The sequence below is a fragment of the Lycium barbarum genome, chromosome 11 (assembly GCF_019175385.1).
Source record: "Lycium barbarum isolate Lr01 chromosome 11, ASM1917538v2, whole genome shotgun sequence".
NCBI classification, from domain to species: domain Eukaryota; kingdom Viridiplantae; phylum Streptophyta; class Magnoliopsida; order Solanales; family Solanaceae; genus Lycium; species Lycium barbarum.
In genome coordinates this window covers 53,800,325-53,822,142 of record NC_083347.1, presented here as the reverse complement: position 1 = coordinate 53,822,142, position 21,818 = coordinate 53,800,325, and the positions used below count along the sequence as shown (strand labels likewise).

Genomic DNA, 21,818 nt, shown 5'->3' with positions numbered 1-21,818 from the left:
AAATACTGACTGGCTATCGGGACAAGGCCCCCGGCATACCTTAAAACTGAAATACTGTCTGCTAACTGAATGAGTATAAAGATAAAGCTAGGGCCTTGGAGAACTAAGGCTCACCACTGTCTAGCTGAATCTGAAAGCCTCCTAGCGAGCTGCATCTGCACCCTATATATCGGTATCTGCATCATGAGATGCAGGCCCCGAGCAAATGGTACGTCAGTACACTAGAATTATACTGATATGTAAAGCAACTGGATGAAATATAAGTTGAACTGAAATGCTTATGACTAGACTGAAACAGAGAAGTAAAGATATGGATACTCCCTGTCCTGAATAATGAATAACCTGTTTGCTATTTGTGACCTTATGTCCAATAATAATAATATGCATGCAAAAATCTGTGGCATGGTGCCTAAGTATACGTATACAACATCTGTGACCTTAGGTCCATATTTGTGGGCTTGATTCCCTAATACAGGTATTCAATAACAAGCACTGAGACTAAGATATAACTGATTACTGATTATGAAGATAAAAATGGTAATTGTTCATAATAATTCTAAGTATTCATACTGAGACTCATGAGATATAATTCACAAGTCTATATTGATTACGTACTGAGTTCATGACATTCAAAATGATTACCATGAACGAATTATGAAACTATAACCCTAAAAGATAGCAGCTCTACAACTATTCAAGAAACTAGGGCTAAACTGTATTCCGAGTCAATTTACTGATAAGTATGAAAAGTGAGGCGTAGGGAGAATCATGAACATTCCTTAACGTAGACAGTTAGCCTCACATACCTTATTTTCTTCACAATCCTCAATCCAAAAGTCTGAATTCTGAGAAGAACCCAAAAGCCTGTGTCTCAAACCTTATCTGTGGGTTTCATGAAAACCTTTTTCCCTAGGTTAAGAACAATGAATTCCATCTTAGATTATCTAAATACATGATAGAATTTGATTGGAATGGGTAGAACTTGCTTACCTTAGAGTTCTTGGGGTTGGAGAGGAGAAATAAGTCATGCTAAGGTTTTAGGAACTTGTAAAAATAAAATTAGAACTGAAACCAGGTATTTATACGTTTTGGTGCGGGTTGACAAATACGGACCAAAATACAGTCCGTATTCTGAATTACGGTCCTTATACCTGGATCATAATTAAGCATGTTCAACGTATAGAAAATACGGGCCGTATTTCAAAATACGGTCCATATTTAACTATGAAATTTCCTGAGCCAATTTCCAGAATGCGCATTGATTTAGATACCCAATTACGATGTGAAACACGGGTCGTATACTGAAATACGGTCCGTATTCTGGGGCGTAAATCCTCATCTGATAACTGAAGAGAAATTTCAATTTCCCACATTATTTATCTGGTTTTGTAAGTCTAGAATCATGGTTAAAGCTTAAGTTAAAGGTCTGAGGTGTTGCAACTCAGTTCCAACAAGCACCCTTTGAGACTTTTGATCTACCTACAAATAGCTTCCTTTAGAGAGAAGAGTAGGTTAAAAATTTAACCACACAAACGAACAAAGATTGACAACAGTATAAAGAACTTAGACTAAAACTTGTGTGTGGATCAGGATCTTCAACTTGTAGGTGACTTTGTTCTTTGAGAGATCTTGAGAACTTGTGTCGGCAGCTTTGCACGATTTAGATTAGGTTTTCAAGTCTACGCAATATGTTGTCATCATGTTGTATATATAGTAGGAGCATGTGGGATGGATAAAGATCACTTATTCACTTTGACCTAAAGCATGGGCCAACTCACAGCTGTACTTGTATGCAGGAAGTGGCTCGGCTTTACAGCTGCCTCTGCCGACAGTGCAAGGTGCACATAGAGCAGATTATAGACCAGGTCTCTATCTGGTTCTGAAACAGTTTGACAATCATCAAAACAAGAATGCACTTGGAACTATCAATGATGTTTCCACACGTACCTGGAATGCTCTAAAACTTGCAACAACTGTCTGAACTTGGAGAAGAAATCCAAAAGCCTTAATCTTGAATCTCTTAGATGGGTTTCTTGAAAACCCTAGGTAGTTAGGAACAATGATTTTCTATTTAGAGATCACGGATACATGTTTGAATTCACTTGCAAGGCTTGGAATAGGCTTACTTTGGTGTATTTTAATGGTGAGAGAAGAGAACCTTCGTGCTAGGGCTTGAAAGTATGAAACACTGAAATAAAGACTGAACCCATGAATTTATACTATTCAGATGTTGGGATGATTTACGGTCCGTAAAAAGTGGACGTAAATTGGTAATAGTGTTTTAGAATTTTCCCACAAGATTTACGGATATGAAGTACGAACCGTATAAAGTGACCGTATTTCACATGTCAATTTCCAGAAACTGAGATTTTTCCAGGCATCGATACGGACCAAAAGTACGGTCCATATTTATTTATATGGTCCGTATACTGGGCATGAAACTGGTACATCACTGAAGTAAAATGAATTTAATTTTAACACTTCTCATCTCATTTTCTAAGTCCTGAATCTTGAACATAGCTTAGTTAGGAGATACGAGGTGTTGCAATATCTCCCCCTTGGGATCATTCATCCTCGAATGATGGTTCATGGTTAAGAACGTGACTGGACATGGCTTGAGTACGTGGACATGAGGAAACATGACATGGAACATGGAGACTTAACTGACATGACATGGTTTCGTGAAAACATGAACACTGGGACATAAGACATGAGTAGAGAATACATGGGCGTGAACGTGAAACGTGAGGCATGAATACGTAAGGGGCATGACATAGATATTGAAGGTATTTACCTTCAACGCTTTCTGCTGGCTCTTCAAACAAATGAGGATATCTGGATTTCATGTCCTCTTTGGCTTCCCATGTAGTCTCTTCAACTTTCTGACTCCTCCATACCTTTACTGAGGCTACTTCTTTAGTTCTCAACTTGCGAACCTGACGACCAAGAATAGCTACAGGGATCTCCTCATAGGTTAGGCCATTTGTAATTGTTATAGTATCAGTAGGAACAACCAACGACGACTCTCCTACATATTTCTATACATGGAAAAATGGAACACATGATCATCCCAATTACCTTTAAAATGTAGGACACATGCTCTTAACATATCCTCAAGAGTCTGAATAGTTTGCTCTGCCTGGTCATCTGTTTGAGGATGAAAAGTTGTGCTGAGGTTTATCTTGGTACCCAATCCTTTCTGAAAGGATTTCCAAATTTGGAAGAAAAAAGCTTATCTGCGACCAACAATTAACGACGGGTTATAAATCCTATCCTTAAAAGTAAATGTATAGGGACGAGCACTTTTCCTGGTCTCTAATTCCCTAATATTTAACGAAGAGCCTACATCTAGTCCCTAAAGATATGGATATCCGGTCCCTAATAATCATACTCTAGCAGAGACAAAAGGCACCTCTTATTTTTATCTCTTATAATATCAGAAAATAATAAAATAAGATACCTACAATTATTATTATTATTATTATAGAAATAAAAACTCACGCTCCAATATTTCCTTCATCACTTTGGGGAAATCCAAAACCTAATAGTTCATATCCCTGGCAATTTGGTCTTGCTATTGGTGATTTGTTGTTTCCTCAAAAATACTGGGTCAACCCTCTCCATCTCCTTACTAGAAAAAACCCTAGAATGCCAATTTCATAGTCAAATTCATACAAACTCCATATTGATTCTGAAATTCCATTTCAATTATAAAAAAAATGGCATCGGAGATTGAGGAGGTGCAATCAATAAATGTTGAACTATCATCGTCTTCGACGGTGGTTAACGGCGGCGTTGAGGAGGAGAGTTTAACGAACGATCTATATGCTGCAGCTGGACGCCGTGTGTGATTTTCAGTGCTTATTTAGCTATTTTCTCTTAATTTTTTCGACAAATGAATGCTTTACCTATTTCTTCTGATTTAGGATATGTATTTTTGCAGCTCTCTTGGTTTTGTAGGTATGTTTATGAACTCTTTCTTTCACTACATGAACAATCGTTAATGTTTTCACTTCCATTTATCATAAAATTCTGAGACTATCCTTACTTATGTGGTGACAAATTCAAGAATGACAAGTTTGTGCTAAAACAATTTAGCTTATATGGTTTGGGAGAGTTGAGAATTGTCGGGTCTATTTTTTTTGGTATGGGGTCTTGTTTATACCCATCAATTGATGATACTAATTATGCAATTTTTTCTTGTCAAATTATTGCTACAGAGTGTACTGCTCATGTTTAAGTCCAGTTGCAATTTGTTTCTTCATATTGTTGATTCTATCTTAAATCTGACCTTCTTGCTATTATTGCAGCCTATCATTTCTGTTATTGTAGTGTTTGTCAATAAAACACTGATTTATAGCAGCCCACGAGATTACACTTGATATTAGTTTCAGCCTATCATTTTCGTTATTATAGCAGCCCATGAGATTACATATGATTTAGCATCTTCAAGGTACAATTACTACTCATCTTCTTAAATTTTATTTAATTTCCTTTTCTTAGTGCGTGGCTCTAAACTAATACTTTCTGCACTTTTCATAGTAACTAGTCACTGTAAAATCAGCCCTGTTACTATGCATCCATCTACTTTTATCCTCCTCTGGGGGTCACTTTAAACATGTTTTAGACTGTTTAACAGGTTCAGCAGCTGGGTAATTTCCTACTCATAGAAACTTCTCCTCATTATAATGTTCTTCCAATAGTATCATATTTTTATACTATAGAAATGCTGGTTTGGACATATCTGTTTGATGTCAATACAAAACTAAGTTGAGGGCATTACAGTCTTTACACAGCAGATCTAAGAAAAATGTTCTTCAACCCTAGAAAAGTAGAAATGAACTGTCACCACATCAATTGTTTCACTTTCCCTCTCCCGTTCGACCTTCCTCTACAATGCTTTACATCATCCTTAATTTTCATTTTTACAAAGGCTATGGTGGAGGCAGTTCCAGTTTGTCTCTCTATTTATGTCGTTTCGGGTAAAATTTTCCTATATTATTTCTCATTCTAGGATTTTTCTTGTGATTTATGAGTTTCTACTCTACCCTAACCATTGTTAGTTTTGATTGGAATTTGGGAGTTCTTCCACATAACTTGTTTTATAACTTGTTTTCGTCTAGATTGGTTGTTTCCTCAATTAAGAGTCTATAGTTAGAACCTTTTTTGCTCATGTAATATATATATATATATATATATATATATATATATATATATATATATATATATATATATAGTTTGTACTTTCTTGTCTCCATATAAACAAATGTCAATACCATTGTAAAACAGGTGTACTAAAAAGTGCAAAAAAAACTGGCTTTGCTTCACAACTATGCCAAAATGCCTCCAAAGATGGATCCCTCTCAAGTAATCTCCAAGCAAAATAGAATCAAAGGTATGATTTTTAGAGAATCCAGAATTTAACCTGTACCTGCAAACAGAATCGACCTTTTACACGACCAAAAAGATGTGGTTTTGAACGGTGACTTGGAGACCCTTCCAGTCCTTTGGAATGTCTTCACCGATTACAAAGATTTAGACATCTGTATCCCTATGGATTTGAGCCTTTTCTCTTCTTTCCTCTTCAACTAAGTCTATCATTTAGTATCTATCATTTAGTATCTTTTTATGGATGATACATATATTTATTTTTGTCTTTCTTCATGTTTCTTTGTTAATTCAGAACAGGAGTTTGATTGTTTGTTCAAATGCAGTCTTATGAATCTTTTGTGTGTAAGAGCATGTTCCACTAATAAACTACTTAACATTGATATTGCTAAGGTGTTTGATAATTTTATGCCTAAAGTAACTAATCAAAGTTTCTATTCTTTTCCTTTTTTAACATAGGAGTTTTACACCTTGAATATCATTCACCAATTCAAGAGGTATATTTTTAATTACTACTAGACAATATTAGTAAGTTATATTAGAGAATTGCTTTTGACATTTTTTTTCTATTCGCTTCCACATTATTTTGATTTCAATTTTCAATATATGAGTTGTCAAAATACTTGAACAAATAGTCTACTTTCACTTGATGATGCCTTTTTGTACTCCAGATATTCTGAATACAATCGAGCACCAAATATTGATACAATTTCAAGAAAAAATGGCACCTGTTAATTTTATTCATTCAACTGATGATGAATGACTCATCAGTGAAAATGAGTAATGCTTCACTCTTTGAAGCTTGAAAATACAAACACATAAGCATAAACATCACGTAAACCCCTTTTTAACTACAAAGTCTATCACACTAATATGAAATTTGAAATCGATAAGATAACCCCAATGCATATCTGAATGTATGATAAGTTGTCAAAAAAGATCTTGATTTTATGTAATCGGATGGGATATATCGGATATCTATATCTTTCGTTCTTATCTGTTATTTGGAGTTGTATGCAGTATGTTGGAGTTACTGTTTTTATTTTGTCTGATCTGATGAAGGCTATATTATTCCCGTTAAAATTCAACTGCTTTTAGGATTTAATGGAGAATTACACGTACTTTTGGTGCTTCTACTTTGTTATTCTCTTTTTAAAAGAAGAATCTGAATATTGTGTAGTTGGCCACTTCAAAATACAAAATATTGTTAGGTTCTAAAAGAATGCAGCTGTAGTTGTTGAAAATATAAATTTGTATTCCACCCCAAATAACAAGAGCCTAACTTAGATTAATTTTTCCAATCGAAGTGCTTGCAAGAAGATACTAGATGTGGGAATATAAATAGAAAAAGTGATCGGAATTTGAACAAACCAAGAACAACAGGACAAAGAAAATTAAATTAACGGTATATATTTTTGATGCATTTTATTCATGAACATTTTTACTATATCCAATTGTCCGTTGTTGTTAATGTCAATAGTGACTGCTTCATTGATCATTGGAGCATTTTTTATGGATGCAGGTACCCAGTAGTGCTATGGTATGTTTCTTTTCCCCTTTCCATTCTAAAATTTTAGTTATATTTCAAGTTTTGGGTGCCTGTCGTGTAAACTTTACAGTTTTAGGCTAAGAAAGATCCTATCATTCTGTAGGCTGGCAATAATATGGAAGATGTTATTTCTTCATCCCTTGACATAAGCAAGGAAAGATGAATCTTAAAAGTTGAGCGGCCAACATAAAATGATAGCGCTTTAGAAGTTGAAATAGGTAAAATTTTACCTGTTACACGTTTTCAGATGTTGATTTCATTTCTGGTTTCTCTCACCCTTGTGTCAAGAATAATATCAGTCATATTTAATTGCCTTTACATATTGTTGCCTTCCATCCTGATGCTTTTCATTGATTTTCATTTTTTGGATAAACTGAGATGCAACATTTTGGGTGAATCTGATTACAAATTATAGCAGCATAGCTATATAGCTTTCTCTGGTGTTGCTCAAAGAGATATATCTTGATATAGAATTTTGAAACCAGATTAAAGGCACATGGACATATCAGTCTGTTTACGTGTCGTGAGGATTGATATAAAAAAATTTACTACTTTATTTATGGATGGTCACTTGAAAATGATAAATGTGAGTTGGTTCTATCAGCATACAACTTTATGCAATCTTAGCTCTATGATTTTCCCTGTGCAAATATTCTGTTTGTTTAATTTTTTTATTTTCCATTCACGTCGTTCACCATCGAATGACTGCAAATCATTTATACCAGTTTAGTTCACAATCAAATGACCACAAATCATTGAACAGTTTAATATGTAAAATGTTGAGCACGGGCCATGCCTCTCTCTCTCTCTCTCTCTCTATATATATATATATATATATATATATATAGGCATTTTCTGTATGTGAATTTGACTTGTAGGATTATGATGACGAATTTTGCAACTGACATTGTTGCTGCTGGAGATAAGCGCTTCGTATCGAAATTTGAGTTTAAACTCTAGAGGCCATTGCAGTCATATTCAGTGGGTCAACTGGATGTCTTCAAGTTTTGGAAGGGTACAAAGGAGTTTTCAAAGTATTTCCCTGATAAATGATGCAAACAGTTGGCTTCACACTTCACATACAATTTTTTCATTGCACATAGAGAGGAGGTGCTTCAATCTTTACATAGCAGAAAATCATTTGTCTTATTGCCAAGCTGTGTATTGTAGTGTGCTCCAATGGTGACGTACGTGTATCTATAGTAGGAACCACTTCATCATGAAATAAGTGATGTGAATACGAGGATACAAATTCGTTAGTCTTGATTGATATCCTATACTATCATTTAACAGCAGCTCTACACCCCTCCCAAAAAGAAAATGGAATTTCTAAATTCAATATGCCAGCATGGGCCATTGCCCCCTAGTACTAGTATAAACCTTCATAATTCTAATACAATCAGGTATAAGAAGTATGAGTTGTCTCTTTGTCGGGATAATACTCAACTCTTTTTTCTTTCTTCTTTATCCGAGTAAGCACCAATATTTACAATATCTAAACTCCTTTGGATAAACTTAACTCTTTTTTTTTCTTCTTCATCCCGGTAAGCCTAGGTTTTTTCCCCTCATGTTTGACAAGAAGATACTGGTGCAGTGCAGGTTTTGGGGAATATATTGAAGAAGTATATGCTGCATATGAACAACACAAACTAGAGACCACGGTAACTTCTTTTTTCTTTATCATCTTACTTTAGTTTTAATGTATGGACGACCTATTATTCCAGCTTCTCTGTTGAACTGCCATCCCTTTCAATTTCTCATAGAGCTCTCATCTTATCGGTTTCTTTTCATCTATCTTCTCCGCCCCCGGCCATATTAATTTTTAGTTTCTTTTACCAACTGCTTTATATGTTTTTCCTTTTTGCTCTATTGTGACTTCATGATTACTTTGATATTTTCAAATAAATGCTTCTTAAGGTGCATCTCCATTGCAGTTTTTAGGTTAAAGATAATGTTAGCTATAGACAACAATTATTTTTATTTGAGTGGAGACATACATGATGAATAATTGGAGGTTTCATTAGATTGTGTAATGCTCTTTGTTTTCAGCTCTATTTATGTACATGAAGATTAAGTGGTTCGTTAGATTGTGTAATTTGCTCGATATCTAGCTCTCAAAATAGTTTGGTGATAAGGTTAATAACTTTACTTTTTCCCTGTAATCTTGAAATCTGTAATTGGACTATATATGAAAATGGCATTCTTTGGAGGAGAAGAAAGATACAGTATCCAGATTTTCTTCTCCAATATGTTATATTTTATATACAATCTGATCTTTATAATTTACTATAGAGATTTTACTTTTTGTATTTTTACCGGGGTTAGAAGAGTTTCAAGGACAAGTCAAGATGGGAATTTTGAAGACTTCATACAAGTTGAGAAATTGGTTGTCATTTTCTTAGGAGAATATATTTTATTTGGCTTAGAGGTTGTGTAAACAATACCATGACATGTGCATTGTGGTTATACCACTACAATGGGATGTTAATACCCTTTTTTTCTATAACAGTTACCAATTTCAGATTTTTAAATGCATATTTGTTTATGAAAGCATTAATTTTTTTGATATTTTAAATGATGTATATATGATTATTTCTGTTGATAATTGTATAATTTCAAATGATACATGACCAGTAAAGACACTTTAAGGACCAAATTTTTAATCTTAAAAGGCTTTTTAGGACCAGTGAAAACTGGCTACTAAAATATTGGGGACCAGTTGATCTATGCCCTAGGGACCGGATTAATAGTCCCTAAAAGTGTTTTGAGGACCAAAAATGTTCACGTTGCCAAAACCCTTTAAGGACCAGTTATTAAATCTCGTCGCTATAGACCTTTAGCGGCGGAGCCTATTGCGACGGGTGGTGACCAAATTTTTCTAGTCGCTGTTGCCCTTTTGGGACCAGAATTACACTTTTAAGGACCAGTTTTCCCTTCGTTAATGGACATTTTTCTTGTAGTGAAAAGTTTGTTGTGAGTTGAGCACCACGATCTGAAATAATGGACACTGGGGTCCCAGGCAATCTGACAATTTCATGAATATACAATTTGGCATAATGTTCTGCTGAATCTGTGGTCTTGACTGGCAAAAAGTGCGCTGACTTAGTAAGTGGGTCCACAATCACCCAAATCGAGTCATATCTTCGCGATGAAGAAGGTAGACTTATTATAAAGTCTAGATTTATCATGTCCCATTTTCAAATAGGAATATCAATATTTTGAGCCAACCCAACTGTCCTCTGGTGCTCAGCTTTCACTTGTTGACAATTCGGACACTTGGCCACAAAATCTACTACATTCTTTTTCATATCATTCCACCAATAAATTTCCTTAAGGTCATGGTACATCTTCATGGAACCTGGATGAATAGAATACCTGGAATTATAAGCTTATGACATAATTCGCTCTCTAAGCTCATCAACATCTGGGATGCATAATTTGCCTTGGTACCTTGAGGTACCATTATCTCCCCCTTGTTTGAAAGCCATTGTCTTATGCTTGTGAATCCCCTATTTCATCCGCAATAAGTAGGGATCACTAAATTGTTTCTCCTTTACTTCAGCCACTAGGGAGGAATAAGTCCTGTTCTAAACAACAACTCCACCATCTTCGAAGTCTAAGAGTCGAACTCCTAGGTTAGCTAAGCGGTGAACTTCTTTGGTGATAATTCTCTTATCTGCTTCAACGTGAGCTAAACTTCCTATGGAGTGCCGACTAAGAGCATCGGCTACAACATTCGCCATCCCTAGATGATAGAGGATATCTACATCATAATCTTTGAGCAAATCGAGCCATATTCTCTATCTAAGATTCATCTGTCTTTGCTTGAAAATATATTGTAGGCTTTTGTGATCGGTGAAAATGTCAACATGCACCTCATACAAATAGTGACACCATATATTAAGTGCAAAAACCACAGCTGCCAATTCCAAGTCATGAGTTGAATAATTCCTTTTATGAGCCTTAAGATGTAGGGATGCATAAGCTACCACCTTACCATGATGCATTAAGACATATCTGACACCAATTCCTGAAGCATCACAATAAACTACGAATCTTTCGATTCCTTTAGGTAGCATCAAAACTAGAGCAGAAGTCAACCTCTTTTTCAACTCTTCAAAACTTTGCTCACCCGTATCTAACCACTGAAACTTGACCTTTTTCTGTGTCAACCTAGTCAATAGAGCTGAGATAGAGGAAAATGCCTCTACAAAATGCCTATAACAGCCTACCAGACCCAAGAAACTTCTGATAACGGATACTGAGGTGGGTCTGGGCTAATTCTTTACGGCATCTATTTTCTGAGAATCAACTTTCACACCTTCCCCTGAAATCATGTGGCTAAGAAACGCCCTGACTTAAGCCAAAATTCACACTTTAAAAATTTCGCATAAAGCTCATGATCCTAAAGTGTCTGCAACATTATTCTGAGATGTTCTGTATGTTCAGTCTCACTACGAGAATACACCAAAATATCATCAATAAACACAATGACAAATAAATTAAGATACAGCTTGAAGACCCTATTCCTGAGGTCTATGAAAGCAGCTGGTGCATTTGTCAACCCAAATGACATGACAAGAAATTCAAAATGACCATAACGGGTTTTGAAAGCGGTCCTCAAAATATCGACTTCCTTAACCTTTTGCTGATGGTATCCTGATCTGAGGTCAATCTTGGAATAATACTGGGCACCCTGATATTGATCAAACAAATCATCTATTCTGGGGAGAGGATATTTGTTCTTAATGGTGACTTTGTTCAACTGGCGGTAGTCAATACATATGTGTAAGGAACCATCTTTCTTTCGGACAAACAAAATTGGCGCGCCCCAAGGTGAGACACTTGGCCTAATAAATCCTATGTCAAGAAAACCTTTCAACTGGGCTTTTAACTCTTTTAACTCTACTGGAGCCATTCTGTACGACATAATAAATATCGGCTCAATGCCGAGAAGTAGATCAATTCTAAAGATTGTCTCCCTGTCGGGAGGAAATCTGGAAAGACTTCTCGAAACTCATTAACGACTGGTACAGACTGGAGAGTTGGGTTCTGGGTATCTGTATCCCTGAATCGGACTAAATAATAAATATACCCCTTGGAAATCATCTTTCTGGCTTTGAGATAGGAGATAAATCTACCCATGGGTACTACCGAATTGCCCTTCCATTCTATGACTGGTTCATTAAAAAACTCAAATACTACTCTTTTGGTTCTAAAACCTACTGTGCCGTAACCTGAAGCCAACCAATCCATACCCATGATTACATCAAAGTCTACCATCTCCAACTCTGCTAAGTCGGCTATGGTCCTGCGGTGATAGACTAAAATTGGGCAACCCCTATAAATACATCTAGTTATAACTGACTCTCCAACTGGAGTGGATACCTCAAAGGGTTCATGCAACTTTTCAGGTTCTATCCCAAATTTCATAGCAATAAATGGGGTTACATAAGATAAGGTGGATCCTGGGTCAATAAAGGCATAAACGTCAAAAGTGAAAACTGCTAATGTACCTGTGATAACATTTGCACGTGCCTCTGTATCCTGACGACCTGCCAAAGCATACAAGTGGTTTCGACCTCCGCCTGCATTACCAGACTTAGCTGCACCATGCCATGACTGGGCTTGTGAATTCTGAGGAGCTGTTGAATTTATGGACTGAGCCATATTACCTCAGGTACCCTGTCTCGCTGATGGACAGTCCCTCTGAAAATGGCCTAACTAGCCATACCCATACCATATATCTATACCCATGCGACACTCCCCTGGTTCCTCTTACCACACTTGCTGCAGATCGGGTTATTATAAGTCTGACCTACACTAGCATGAGAATAGGAGTTTAGTGGCTTCAAATTTTGTCCCTTCTGATCATTCCTGAACTTTGGGGCTGGGGCACTGGCTGCAGATGGAGCGGGTCCAGATGACCTGTTCTTGAAGAATTTGCTACCTCCACCTCCCTCATGACCGAAGTTACCTGCAGACTTAGCTCTTTTGTTAAATTCCCTTTCTTTCTCTTTCTGAAGTGCTTCATCTTCCTTCATTCGGTCCTCATTACCCTGAACAAAAGCACCAATCTTGGTGATAGTCATCGTCCTATTCCGAACAGTAATTGCTGACACCTAATTTTCACCTCATAAAACGTATATTTAAATTTTCATATCTCCCGAGTCCAAGACGGAGTAAGGATGCCCTTAAAAAATCAAATTTTTAAAATTCCGAGAAAATTGCAAAATTGATGTTTAATGATTATTTTCATAAAAAATAAACAATTACAAGAAATTACAAGTTATTTACTTTCCCAAACGTGATTTGAAAAGAAGATACATATCCCACCGCGTCTTACTCGGGAAAATTGTTAATTAAGATGACCGATGAATTACGGCTCATTTTGACCCCATTTTTTACATTCCTAAAAATTATCCGGAACTATATCAATATTAGGCTCATTTTGAAACTAATTTTCTAAATTTGCGAATTTTAAAATTTTAATTAACCTAAATGACTATTTTTGCTTAGTAATACGCGTATTTATAATATATAGTTTCTAATTAATTTAAATTAGGGAGGGGGTTTTATTTATTATTTTAAAAAATTAAGGGGGGTTACTGTTTAAAAAAAGAGGGGGTTCATTCCCACATTTTATTTCATTGTTCACCCGACTCCTTCGTCTCTTTCATGAGGTGATGTGCGATCTTTTCAGGGTTTCCTTAACTGTGTTTTTTTTCATGGCGATTCAAGGTCTTTCTTGGCCAATTTCTTGTGGGGTTTTACTTCTAATCATGGTTACTCGTGATTTTCAGGTTTATTATTATTCGAATTTCGTATTTAAACCTAATTTGAGTCATACCAGGTTTGTTACTCGGATTCTCTATGAGTTTATAGTCGCCATCGGCAGGGCCTTGAGCCCTTTGCCATCCTGTGCACCATATGCATTAAGATAGAGGATCTAGGGGAAACTTCCTAGGTATTTCACGGTTAAGGTATGAATTTGGGGATTTTATCCTCATTGTACGATTTGGTACAATTGTACCGTTAGATTGGTACAAAATTTGTTGTATTTGTACTATTGTGGTATTTCTGATTTTTATTATATTTTTCATGGATTTTAGGGTACAATTAGTTGTCACTTTTGTTGTCTTATCTACTGAAAGTTCGAATTGGAGGGGGTAGAGACAAAAATCTGGAGTTTTGGGGGGAAATTCTGCTGTGATTATTTTCCCTACCATTTTTTACCCTTGGCTGAAGTGATTTGCCTATAAATAGAAAGTTTGTCCAATATAGAGAGAGGGAGATATTTTCGGATACCGTAGAAGAAATACAAAGTATATTAGCCTATATATAAAAAAAATACACCCGGGATATACTATAATATACCATATACAATACTGATATATTTCAATATATAGCCTACACTACTAAAAAACAAGGGATTTTTGCTGGAAAATTGAAAAAAGGGTTTAAGGTCTTGGTTGTTGTTAAGGCTTTGGATCCCAATCCCTCCTTTGATCTTTTGGTTGCCCCATAGAAAGGTATTATCCTATTCTAGTATCATTATTTCTGCTTTGATTTATTTGATAAATTACATTGCCTATGTTTAATTTCTAAAGCTATTTTAAGTTTTCTAATTAAAGAATGTAGTCTTTAGATATGTTTTAAGTCTACTATATTGATACAAACATTTCTTGGCCACTGTTTCATTAAGCATTAAGGCTGTCTTGATATAATGTTAATGTTAATGAAGTTAAAAAGATTTCTAAATGATGGTTATTAGGTAGTAAGGTTAAAACAAGGATTATAGGAAGGTTGCTAGCTTGGGCCCTTGATCATTGTTTCACTGTTTAGTTAAAAGTTCTGAGGTTTCATTTTTCCATTTTTGCATTGGTTTGATTATTATTTTGTGGGTTCTGAAGACCTAACTTTATTATGTTTGTTTTAGTTCATTTTATTTTTTTGAGTTTGTTAACTTTGATTACAATGACTTGAAATGGAGTATAGGTTATTTGTTTTGTCTTAATGATAGCTGCCAATAATCTTGTCTTAAAACTGTTTTAAAAAAGAAAAACTCGAGAGTGGGACTGTGTTTCCTATGTGTGTTGTTAGCATTTAAGACCCAGTCTAAATGTCATCTTAAATGATGTGAACATTTTTTATAAAGAAAAACTAAATGATTCTAAAAAAGAAATGAAATTTAAGTCTATGTTTTCACTTGAATAACTAGTTTTGTGCACATCAGTGAGGTTCTGGGGCTGTGTTATGTTATGATCTTATATGGTTACCTTAGACTAGGTTTGAACCAAAAATGGCTTCTTAAAACCTGAAATATGTTTGTTTCCTTCTCTACAGTTTACCTATGTTAAGCCTAAAGCATTTGAATCTCTGTTTGCTTTGTTTTACCTATGTTGGATTTTCTTCTCCTATCCTTTAAAGACTAAATCTTTTCAAATTTACAAAAAAAAAAAAAAAAAAAAAAACTTCCAAAAGATAAGCTAGCTATAAAATTATGTGAATCTTTGAAGCCTAAACCTCTGATTTCCTCTTTTAGACTAAATAGTTGTTAAGGCTGATAGAACAAGACTGATGTGCTTTTTTTTTACTGTTTTGGCTTTCACTTATATATATGTTGCCATCTTTAAAATCCTGCTAAGCCTTAGAGGAGGTAAAAAATGACTTTCCTAACTTGCTCTGTGGATTGTGAAATTGTTAAGAATGGCTGGGTGTCTCTAGAACCAAGGATTCTGGATTTTGTTTTACTATTTCATTGATCATATTGAAGATTTTGGTGGCATTATCTCTCATTCCTACGTGCTTGGTGTCACACCCCAACCCTGATAGGGCATGATGGGCACCCGACCCTTACTTAGGGCCGAGCGAACACGCTGGTTCTCGTTATACTCATAATTCTCACAGGACTCTTAAGTCATGAAATGAAATGCATAATGGAAGCTTTTCGAAAACATTCTTTTCGTCTTTCTCGAGTCAAATGAGATCTGTAATCATATGAATCTGTAAAGTAAAGCATAATGATACATCGGCTTAAATAGTCGCGTACAAGACTGGCATACTGTATACATGACTCTGTCTGCAAAGTCTCTAACATAAATTAATATTCCATAACATAGATACTCTGACTTGGTAACACTCCGGAAAGAAATGGAGCTCGCCAATCCAGTTGGAACATCTTCTAGCAATATCTTCTACTTATCTGTATACCCCTGCGTGGCATGAAACGTAGCGCCCACAAGAAGGGGCGTCAGTACGAATAATGTACTGAGTATGTAAGGAATGAGTAACAACATAACATAGATATGAAAAGTAACAAGGAATAAGAGAGATAACCTGTACATCTGGATGTCTCGTAAGGCGGATGTCATGCATGCTTAGCCTTTTAAAAAAACATTTCAATACATATACATAGTAACATGCCCAGCCATTAAGGCGTCGTGTCATATATAAATAGTATCATTCCCGATCATTAAGGCTCGGTATTATCATCATTAGCCTGCGTTCAGGCCTCCCGCATTCGAGGCAATATCATAACATGCCCACTGCAGTGGTGTGCACATCTACGTGCCTGACCGGCCGAATATAGCGCGGCGCGGTGTGAGAAAATACATACACATATATAAAGCATGCATAAGAGCCCAATCAAAAGCCACAACTATATCGAAGTGATGTAAGTTTGGTAGTCTCCGATTGTATTATGGAATAATCGTCGTCGCTTTGTCTCATCTCGAAGGAGCAATTACTATAAGGTGAGACTATCAATGAAGAATAGCATTAAGAGAAAACATAGAATAAGATCATAAATCTCATAAGGCATCAATTCATATACTTTGGAAGATTTAGAAATAAAGTCACCATCCATGAATAGATTGAGAAATCAATAAATAGCTCGACATTCTCATATCGTCATTGAAATCGTAAACTTGGAACCTTTAAACATAAGATCGTTCTCATCATAGTCATCATAATAATATTCTCATTTTTGACATCATCGTTGTCATGGAAAACATATCCATCATCTTTATCATAAGAGCTCACGTAATCACAAACTTTGGTTTGGAAAATACGAATATTTTGGAAAACACTTATGGATTATCAGGAAGGAAATCATGCCTTGGAATCTTAGACTTTTTAACTTTTGATAACAAGGAAAATATGGAAACATTTATGAAATTATAACCTAGGGATCATGCCTTTCAAAAAAAGGACGAGCCTTAACATACCTGGAAGGTAATTTATCCACTTCCAACTTACTTCCTGTCTTGCAATTCACTCAAGATCATTCGTAGCCTCGTAATCTACACATACAATCATTCATACCATTGTTAGGCTCGTCATCATGCTCGTCTCAAAACTTTAATTAAAATCCTTCTAAATTCTGTCGAGATTCGGGCAGCATCTCCTCTGTTTATATGCCTAGCCCGAAATCATAATAGCAACAACCAATCAACAACAACAATACCAACATCATCAATACCATTATCCATGCCAATATATCTCCTAAAACATTCCACACGATGTTTTCTAAATTTCTCAACTAAACAACTTGTGATACGACTGTTTAATAGCTTTATTTCCGTAAAGAAGCCGAAATTAATACCAACACATCAATAACAACATCCTCAACATCCTACAAGATAAATATATGTATTTTCATCCAAATTTCTCTTCAACCCTCAATCCATAAATCAACAACATCAACACGACACACCATAACCTCTATTCTTGAAATTATTCCTTAATTCATATTGATAGAGAAAGAGATTCAACAATTCATACCTTATTTTTGTGAAGGTAGAAAAATCTTCAACATTTACTCGTTCCCAAGCCAACTCCAACACCAAACGAAATTATAATCGCGACTACGCGTTGCCCGGACTTCGATTGGTATCTCGTAGCTTGAATTTTTGCTCAAAATCCTCAATTCTATGGGAGATTTAAGAGCCCTTTGATGGCTGAAAATTCTGGAATATTTTGGAGAATTTTGGATGAAAAAAAAATAAGGGTTTGCCCCTTTTTATAAGAGCTGAGGCGGCGTCATTGTTGCTACAGTACTGTAGCAGTACTGTAGCGCCCTGTTTCTGCGTCGACAGCTCAGTTTGTAACGTCTATAATTCTATACTCCGATGTCCTATTGACGAGCGGTTTGTTGCATTAGAAACTAGACTCTACAAACTTCATTTTAGGATTTTGAAACGCCTTAACACTCCAAATATACATGGAGATATACTCCTCCAAAGTTGACTAAAAATCTGCCCAACATTTCTCAAATTTTCGTCGAACTTATTTTCTTCAATTTGCTTGACCTCGAAACCTTCTGAAACTCTTCATACATGATATTTATCATTTATTATACATGATAATGGCCATATTATTGTGTTTCAAAATAGTCTTTCCCGATTACGATTTACGAGATCGTAATTCATCTTTTACTTCATTGTTACATACTTTCCATGGCTTGTACCTTCCAAAACATCATGGGACGTCTCCGACACTCCATTACTACGGTGATGTACGTGTCATGCTGATGCTCTGAAGGTACGGGGTGTAACACTTGGCCATTGTCTTGAAAATTCAATGCTTCTTTTTGATCTTATCTGATTTGTTTAAAGTCTAGTTTGGGTTATTAGTTGTAGATACAATGACTTTGAATAAAGTATAGTTACTAAGTTTGATTTCTAGTTAGTTGCCATGTTCTCTGTTATATCTGGAAATTTAAGAGATAAGCTGGTATTCCTGTGGCTATTGTTAATAGCCAAGATCTAGCCAAAGTATCCTGAAATGATATAAACACCCTTGGGGACGATTAAGTGATCTTCAAAATAAGCGCTGATCCTAAAAATAGCTTAAGTCCTTATTTTTCTTTTAAAATGACCTGTCTTGTGTGATTTGTATTTCCTTTACAATAGTGTTGCTTACAGTTTGTTTGGGTTCCTCTTGTTTAACATGATCACCTAAGGACTAAAATCATACTAAAGGCTGCTTTAAGAAGATTAGGTTGGTCCTCGTTTTGAAATATCCCTTCCTTTGCTGTCCACTTAAAAAAAAATTGAGACTACCTTACGTGTTTCCCTTGTCTCTATTTGCTTATTTGAAACTAAACCATGACTAGAAATGCTATGGAAGGATTTAGGATAGTGCCATGCTCTCTCTAATATCTTTGGTACTCCTGAAATACTAAGTGCTACTTGAATTTTCCCTTTGATCATGTTTGACTACAACCATTGTCCATACCTATTTGACCTCTACTTGTGATCTTGGCTCATTGTTTGGCCATGTAATACTTTGAACTCTATCAATGACCTAAGATAGCCATATGTGCCTCCCTTTTTCCTTGATTCTATTTTAGACTTATTGAATCTGCCATTGCTCTTTTTTGAAACTTCCTAGTTACTGAATTCAACATGACTTTAAGCTTGACCTATAGTTTGCACATGGGGCAATACCATGCTCTTATCTCTTTCGTTTGGACTGTTTCACCTTGTCTTGGTTGTCCTCTGCTTAGAATTCCTGGTTGCCTATATGATGTGATCCTATTGATCTTGTAATAGTTCTATCAACTTGTCTGTGAATTAGACTAAGTAAAAAACTACTCCGAGACTTGGTTAATGATTTTTTTTTTTAAAATTGGCTATGAATGGAGATGGTTTCTATGACTATCTGAGACTAAACTATGACTATATAGAACTTAACTAAGCTTGATGAACCTGTAAACTTTTTTACTTGGAAATTGAACTTGCTTAAGCTAAAACTAAGCTTAGATTGGATCTTGAACCCAGAATTTGCTTCTATGACACCTCCTCTGTGCTAACTGGATTAAAAGGGCAGTTTCTAATACTGGTTTAAACTCATTGTGGACCCCAAAAATTAACTCCTTGCTAGCTGGTCCTTTACCCCATTCCTTCAGGTCATTGATCTACTCTTTTTTTTTTCCTTTTAAAATATATATATATATATATATATATATATATATATATATATATATACACAAACAAGAAAATAGGACTTGTTTGCTTACTGTTTGTTGATGGTGTATTATTCTTATCCTGCACTGTCTTTTGTGTGTGCTTCTTCCTTACTTGACACTCACAATACTCTCTCTTACCTGTTTTGCATCATTGGACTTTAGCCACACTTGCTTTACCTATTTTTGCATCACCTGATTTCCTTTGGACCCTATTAGTTTTCTGGGGTTAAGGCTGAAACTCTGGGTGGGGATTAAATGAATTACGATGGTTCTCTGAGTATGTAGGATCACTAATCATCCCTGCGAAAATTTTGAAATCCTTTGTGCCTTTAAAACCAATGGGAAACTTGGGATTTTCTTCAACGGGGAAGTGCCTCGAAGACTTTATCCTGTCCTTATTTATGGGGATGAGATTGATTCAAACAAAAGAGGTGTAGATCAGGTGTATATCAAATATATATGGGAGGGTATGCAAGCATTTGTTTTACTCTCCTAAAAAAGGTGTATATCAATGTATACTCAGTGCATAAAAGTTATTTCCACACTTAGAAAAAATTCAAGATTCTAAGCCTTGGACCTTTAGTTCTGGGCCTTTTGAGGATTTGGCTTTGTTGGGCCGACTATTCCTGTATCTTCAGTTCTAGTAATTCTTTGGTCTGTATTGCGCTTCTTTTGGCAACATTAGTAGCAGTCTAGAGTTTACGTTTATACCGGGATAGGCCCAAATATTATGTGATTTAATTTTGGCTATGTAATACCATGTATAGTTTACTTCATCGTACTTAGTATATTTGCGGATATATTCTGATGTCATGTATACCCTTGTTTTCTTGTCCACCCAAAACCGGTTGGTGGGGCCCAACGGGGCCCGCTAATGTATCTAGATCGAGTCAACCACTCTTTGGGAGCAAAAAGGAGCATACGTTGGATTTAAGGCGAACCCAATTGCACAAATACCTTCCTTTTGGGCTTGGTCGGCCCAAACTCTCTATCTTTTTTAATTATGTACCTTAAATTATTATCTGCGCAATTATTATGTCAATTGGAGCCCTTATTGGGTTATCACGTTTTTGAAAGTCGCCAAAAAATGAATTTGCTACAAAATTTAAGACTAATTCAGAGGCACTAATGTAAATTTGGGACTAAATTGATCCAATGGACCGAAACTATTGATTTTTGTGAAATTAAGGACCGAATTGAACATTTATGAAACACATGGACCGTTTTTGAATTGTTGGACTGATTTTGATATTCTTAGACTTGTATCAAACGGATAAAAAATGGGATAAAAGTTGGGACAAAATTGGATAACCTAATATAAATAATTTAATATAAATGACTTGATATAATTATATATTACATGCAAAAACTCTTTTTGTATAAAAAAAAATCCATACTTAAAAACATTTTTCAAAAACTATTTTGGGTGGACTTACGTAGGGTCCTACTTAGGCTAAGAGCCTTTAGGTATTAGACTAAGTGTTCTAGTCCGATACCCCAAAACGCCCAATTTTGGGCAAAAATTTTACCACTTTTGATTCTTGAAAATGCGCTATTTTTTGTATAAATAACTAATATTTATTAGCGGAAATATTAAACAGAAACTATTTTTATCACAAATCAATTTATATCTATATAAACATATTATTAGACCCTGTAGGTAAATCGCAATTGAGCGGATCTTTAATACCGGGGTGTCTAACACCTTTCACGGGGAATCACCAGAACCCTTACCTAGGCTCTGTGTAGATTAGGTTTCTTTTAAAATAATCATAAAATAATTATTTTAAATGAACCCTTTTCGACTCGTTTTTTCCTAATTTCCTAAAAATTAGGCGGCAACTCTAAAAATAAGTCCATTTAGAATACCATTATGTAGAAGTATATTTTTTTTTCTTTTTTCCGGTA

At 35.5% G+C, this 21,818-nt stretch overlaps 1 long non-coding RNA gene across 14 annotated transcripts in view; it reads left to right on the top strand.

Annotated features, from left to right (window-relative positions):
- The first annotated feature begins 3,424 nt into the window (after positions 1-3,424).
- Positions 3,425-21,818, top strand: part of LOC132620388 (uncharacterized) — a 33,727-nt gene continuing 15,333 nt past the window's right edge. Inside the window, exons 1-5 of one of the 14 annotated variants that reach the window (XR_009574878.1) lie at positions 3,428-4,453; positions 5,290-5,395; positions 5,848-6,928; positions 7,041-7,155; positions 7,816-9,487. This is a non-coding gene — a long non-coding RNA (uncharacterized LOC132620388). Of the gene's footprint in view, positions 6,929-7,040; positions 7,156-7,815; positions 9,488-21,818 lie in introns of those variants that run through there. The other 13 variants (XR_009574876.1, XR_009574870.1, XR_009574880.1 and 10 more) reach the window with 13 other exon arrangements.